At 43.2% G+C, this 6,000-nt stretch overlaps 1 protein-coding gene across 13 annotated transcripts in view; it reads right to left on the bottom strand.

The window, feature by feature from the left end:
• Nucleotides 1-6,000, bottom strand: part of LOC123989345 (calcium/calmodulin-dependent protein kinase type II subunit beta) — a 93,145-nt gene that overhangs the window by 27,540 nt on the left and 59,605 nt on the right. The gene's annotated exons all lie outside the window — the stretch shown is intronic.

Genomic DNA, 6,000 nt, shown 5'->3' with positions numbered 1-6,000 from the left:
AGGGGTCTCCCCAGAGGTGCAGGGGCCTAAGGCCTTGCATCACAGTGCAGCTGTGCCTCTAGAGATTCTCGTAACTGGCCGCGACCGGGAGACCCATGGGGCGGTGCACAATTGGCCCAGTGTCGTCCAGGTTAGGGGAGGGTTTTGCCGGCAGGGTTGTCCTTGTCCCATCGCGGTCTAGCAACTCCTGTGCCGGGCCGGGCGCAGTGCACGCTGACACGGTTGCCAGGTGTACGGTGTTTCCTCCGACACATTGGTGTGGATGGCTTCCGGGTTAAGTGGGCATTGTGTCAAGAAGCAGTGCGGCTCGGTTGGGTCGTGTTGCAGAGGACACACGACTCTCGACCTTCGCCTCTCACGAGTCCGTACGAGAGTTGCAGCGATGAGACAAGACTGTAACTACCAATTTTATACCACGAAATTGAGGAGAAAAAGGTGTAGGTAAAAAAAATGATATATATATAACAAAAATCATTTAAAACAATAAAGACTTGACCCTATACAGTGATTTAAGGTCAGTTTTTCAGGTTCCCCCCTAAAAATGTTAAAGGTTAGGATTTAGCTAGACTTAGGAAAGCTGATCTTAGATCTGTGCCAACCTCTCAATAATAAACATGCCACTCTTTTTCCCCATCTCTGCAGTTAATATACTGTACGGTCTATATCAGATCCAAGTCTATGTAAGGTTCTTGTCTATATCTATCATGAGACGGACTCATTCAAACCCAAAGGACTGATATACAGGGCAGGATCAATATTGTGAGTCAGTCGGTGTGCAGCCAGCCTATCAGAGGACCTGGTTAGTGTGAAGGAGCGAATTAGAAGTGATCGAGCCTGTCAGGCGGAGCAGTTGTCCCAGGAGATGTAGCAGGTTGTGGACTGTGGGGGCAACACCACCTCACTGCACAGTAAGGCAGTGAAAACACAGCCCTAATGGCAGCTCATCTATCTAAAGGTAGACCGAAGGGTTTTACAGAGTTCCTTTTGGCACACTTCTACTAGAGAATAGGTGAAAACACAGCCCACTTCTAGACCGAAGGGTTTTAGAGAATAGGTGAAAACACAGCCCTAATGGCACCTCATCTATCTAAAGGTAGACCGAAGGGTTTTACAGAGTTCCTTTTGGCACACTTCTACTAGAGAATAGGTGAAAACACAGCCCTAATGGCACCTCATCTATCTAAAGGTAGACCGAAGGGTTTTACAGAGTTCCTTTTGGCACACTTCTACTAGAGAATAGGTGAAAACACAGCCCTAATGGCAGCTCATCTATCTAAAGGTAGACCGAAGGGTTTTACAGAGTTCCTTTTGGCACACTTCTACTAGAGAATAGGTGAAAACACAGCCCTAATGGCACCTCATCTATCTAAAGGTAGACCGAAGGGTTTTACAGAGTTCCTTTTGGCACACTTCTACTAGAGAATAGGTGAAAACACAGCCCTAATGGCACCTCATCATCCTCATCTATCTAGAGAATAGGTGAAAACACAGCCCTAAGAGCTCATCTATCTAAAGGTAGACCGAAGGGTTTTACAGAGTTCCTTTTGGCACACTTCTACTAGAGAATAGGTGAAAACACAGCCCTAATGGCACCTCATCTATCTAAAGGTAGACCGAAGGGTTTTACAGAGTTCCTTTTGGCACACTTCTACTAGAGAATAGGTGAAAACACAGCCCTAATGGCACCTCATCTATCTAAAGGTAGACCGAAGGGTTTTAGCCCTAAGAGTTCCAGAGTTTTTGGCACACTTCTACTAGACAATCTAGGTGAAAACACAGCCCTAATGGCACCTCATCTATCTAAAGGTAGACCGAAGGGTTTTACAGAGTTCCTTTTGGCACACTTCTACTAGAGAATAGGTGAAATTAGCAAGGTGCCAATGTACAGTTTCATGAGGGTTTGATGATGTTGCATTTTATTTTATTTCACCTTTATTTAACCAGGTAGGCTAGTTGAGAACAAGTTCTCATTTACAACTGTGACCTGGCCAAGATAAAGCATAGCAGTGTGAACAGACAACACAGAGTTACACATGGAGTAAACAATAAACAAGTCAATAGCACAGTAGAAAAAGAAAGAAAGAGTCTATATACATTGTGTGCAAAAGGCACGAGGAGGTAGTCAAATAATTACAATTTAGCAGATTAACACTGGAGTGATAAATGATCAGATGGTCATGTGCAGGTAGAGATACTGGTGTGCAAAAGAGCAGAAAAGTAAATAAATAAGAAGCTGATTAAACAGCATGATATTTACACAGGTTCACCTTGTGCTGGCGACAATAAAAGGCAACGCTAAAATGTGCAGTTTTGTCACACAACACAATGCCACAGATGTCTCAAGGTTTGAGGGAGTCTGCAAATGGCATGTTGACTGTAGGAATATCCACCAGAGCTGCTGTCAGAGAATTTGATGTTAATTTCTCTACCATAAGCCGCCTCCAACTCTGTTTTAGAGAATTTGGCAGTACATCCAACCGGCCTCACAACCGCAGACCACGTGTAACCACGTCAGCCCAGGACCTCCAGATCTGGCTTCTTCACCTGCGGGATCATCTGAGACCAGCCACCAGGACAGCTGATGAAACTAAGGAGTATTCAGTCTGTAATAAAGCCCTTATGTGGGGAAAAACTCATTCTGATTAGCTGGGCCTATGTGGGTGGGCCTATGCCCTCCCAGGCCCACCCATGAATGCGCCCCTGCTCAGTCATGTAAAATCCATACATTAGGCCCTAATTAATTTATTTCAGTTGACTGATTTTCTTATATGAACTGTAACTCAGTAAAATTGTTCCATGTTGAGTTGATATTTTTGTTCAGAATATATGCACTTTAGCTTGGAATGGGAAACACAATCATCAGAAAGTCTTTATCTGGCAGAGTTGTTGATGTAACGTAGTCTGTACCACTAACCTTCCCAGACCACTAGGTATGGGACATGCAATACAAATGAAGTAATAGGATACAATCCTCGTTTTGATTATCAGCACCACTAATCACCCCAAACCACTTTTTGATGGCCTTTTCCCAATTATTTTTTTGTGTATAGTGTATAGTTCTACATAATAGTACTTCTTGATGTGTGTTATTTGAATTCTAGTGATAGTTCAATTTAGATCTAATTCTGAGTTGACATCATGTAGGGCGAAGTAAATGCAATTATGATGACTACTGGACCTGGTGGTTTATTTTGACAGTAATTAGATTGCAACATTTAAGTCTCTAATGGAAGGAATCTCATGTTTTTTTAAATCATTCAAATACATTACCTATAACTATTACATGTGCTGTTTATGATGGGAATTGCTCTTCAAATGTAAACCTCTATAGATTGTTTGTTTTAAAGGGGAATGTTACATGTTTTTTGATAACTTGGGTAGTATACTTTCATTATTTATCTGTTATTTTACCAGGTAAGTTCACTGAGAACACGTTCTCATTTGCAGCAACGACCTGGGGAATAGTTACAGGGGAAGGGAGGGGGATGATAGAGCCAATTGTAAACTGGGGATTATTAGGTGACCGTGATGGTTTGAGGGCCAGATTGGGAATTTAATGACCTCAGAGAGTCAGCACACCCATTTAACATCCCATCCGAAAAACAGCATCCTACACAGGGCAGTGTCCCCAATCACTGCCCTGGGGCATTGGGATATTTATTTTTTTTAGACCAGAGGAAAGAGTGCCTCCTACTGGCCCTCCAACACCACTTCCGGCAGCATCTGGTCTCCCATCCAGGGACTGACCAGGACCAACCCTGCTTAGCTTCCGAAGCAAACCAGCAGTGGTATGCAGGTGGCACGACCTATTCTGAAAATATGATTTGACATAAATACCCTCAATGGGGTTGTAAAACCAGGTTTTTATTTTCTTATTTAGTATTTTCATTGTTAATTTGATGCCTTTAGCCCCTTTCAATTTGTCATTTTTTATTACTGAAACTTTCAAGTTGTTATTTTCAAGTTTGTGTTTCTTTCTGAGGTGATTAAATGTTAGGATACAGTGGGTATCCATTTATTATATCCTTTAAACATTTGTTATAGCTTTTAAAATCTATTGTGCATGTACAGAAAACTGAACGGAGGACAATAAGGCAGGTAGCCTAGCGATTGGGCTAGTAACAGAAAGGTTGCTGGTTCAAATCCCTGAGCCGACTAGGCATCGATGTGGCTTTGAGTGAGGTACTTAACTCTAATTGCTATTGTAAGTTGCTCTAGATAAGTGTATCTGCTAAATGAGGTACATCTCAGAGTGTGTGGTTAGCGAGCAGCCAGCCTATCAGAGGACCATGTGAGAGGGTGAATTAGAAGTGACTGAGGCAGCATATTTCAAGACATTGCATATTGGGGTGTAGAGAGATTCCTGATGGGTTGGACGATTCTCTATTCATCTTAAGACAATGTGGAAATCAATCAATCCACCATCATTAACACAATGGACAAAATCAAATGATTTAGTATTTTAAAATTGAAAGTGCGTGGGCTACTGAGAGAAACATCATGATGCAGTTTTAGGCCATGTGGTGGAAAGTGATGCAGCGCTGGAGATGGGGGTGTGTGCTAGTGGGCCTGGGCAGGTGGAATATAGTTGATGTTTGTATGATGTTGTCGTTTGTATGTCTATGTTTGGTTTGGTTTATAAAAGATCAAACAAAATGTTGCAAAAATAAGTGATTGAGCCTGTCAGAGGGTGTGGTTAGTGTGTGTGGGTGGGGTTAGAAGTTGAGTTTATCAGAGGGTGTGGTTAGTGTGTGTGTGTGGGGTTAGAAGTTATTGAGTTTATCAGAGGGTGTGGTTAGTGTGTGTGGGTGGGGTTAGAAGTTATTGAGTTTATCAGAGGGTGTGGTTAGTGTGTGTGGGTGGGGTTAGAAGTTATTGAGTTTATCAGAGGGTGTGTTTAGTGTGTGTGGGTGGGGTTAGAAGTTATTGAGTTTATCAGAGGGTGTGGTTAGTGTGTGGGTGAGGTTAGAAGTTATTGAGTTTATCAGAGGGTGTGGTTAGTGTGTGTGGGTGGGGTTAGAAGTTATTGAGTTTATCAGAGGGTGTGGTTAGTGTGTGTGGGTGGGGTTAGAAGTTATTGAGTTTATCAGAGGGTGTGGTTAGTGTGTGTGGGTGGGGTTAGAAGTTATTGAGTTTATCAGAGGGTGTGGTTAGTGTGTGTGGGTGGGGTTATAAATTATTGAGCCAAGATAGATAGACACCCTACAGCTCATTTCCCCACAAGCCTGATCAACCGAACAGAACAGAACTAAGCAGATCAAATCAATCAAATGATTTCAAGAATTGGATTGGGTCCTCCTCTATCCCAGCCCCATCATCCTACACACCCACAGAGCATGTGTGAGATGTAGTGAGAGGCACTCCGATTCCACATCAAAGCTTATCAGGAATATTTTGGTAGAACGTGGTATATACACTGAGTGTACAAAACATTAAGAACATCCTGTGTATCAAGAATAGTCCACCACCCAAAGGACCTTGTAGAGAGTCCATGCCCCGACAAATGTAGGCTGTTCTGAGAGGGGGGGCGGGCAACATATTAGGAAGGTGTTCCTGATGTTTGGTATACTCAGTGTATTTGACCAACACCAACAACATAAACCAGAACACAAGACATTAGAGCAAGAGGAAAGGACAGACAGACAGACAGACAGACAGACAGACAGACAGACAGACAGACAGACAGACAGACAGACAGACAGACAGACAGACAGACAGACAGACAGGCAAACAGGCAAACAGACAGGCAAACAGACAGGCAAACAGACAGGCAGACAGACAGACAGACAGACAGACAGACAGACAGACAGACAGACAGACAGACAGACAGACAGACAGACAGACAGACAGACAGACAGACAGACAGACAGACAGACAGACAGACAGACAGACAGACAGGCAAACAGACAGGCAAACAGACAGACAGACAGACAGACAGACAGACACAGACAGACAGACAGAATAACATGCCAAGTACACACAACCCCAGAATAACATGCC

The sequence above is a fragment of the Oncorhynchus gorbuscha genome, linkage group LG11 (genome assembly GCF_021184085.1).
Source record: "Oncorhynchus gorbuscha isolate QuinsamMale2020 ecotype Even-year linkage group LG11, OgorEven_v1.0, whole genome shotgun sequence".
In the NCBI taxonomy this organism is placed as follows: domain Eukaryota; kingdom Metazoa; phylum Chordata; class Actinopteri; order Salmoniformes; family Salmonidae; genus Oncorhynchus; species Oncorhynchus gorbuscha.
Note: the sequence above shows the minus strand (reverse complement) of the source record. Positions and strands in the feature narration are given on the sequence as shown.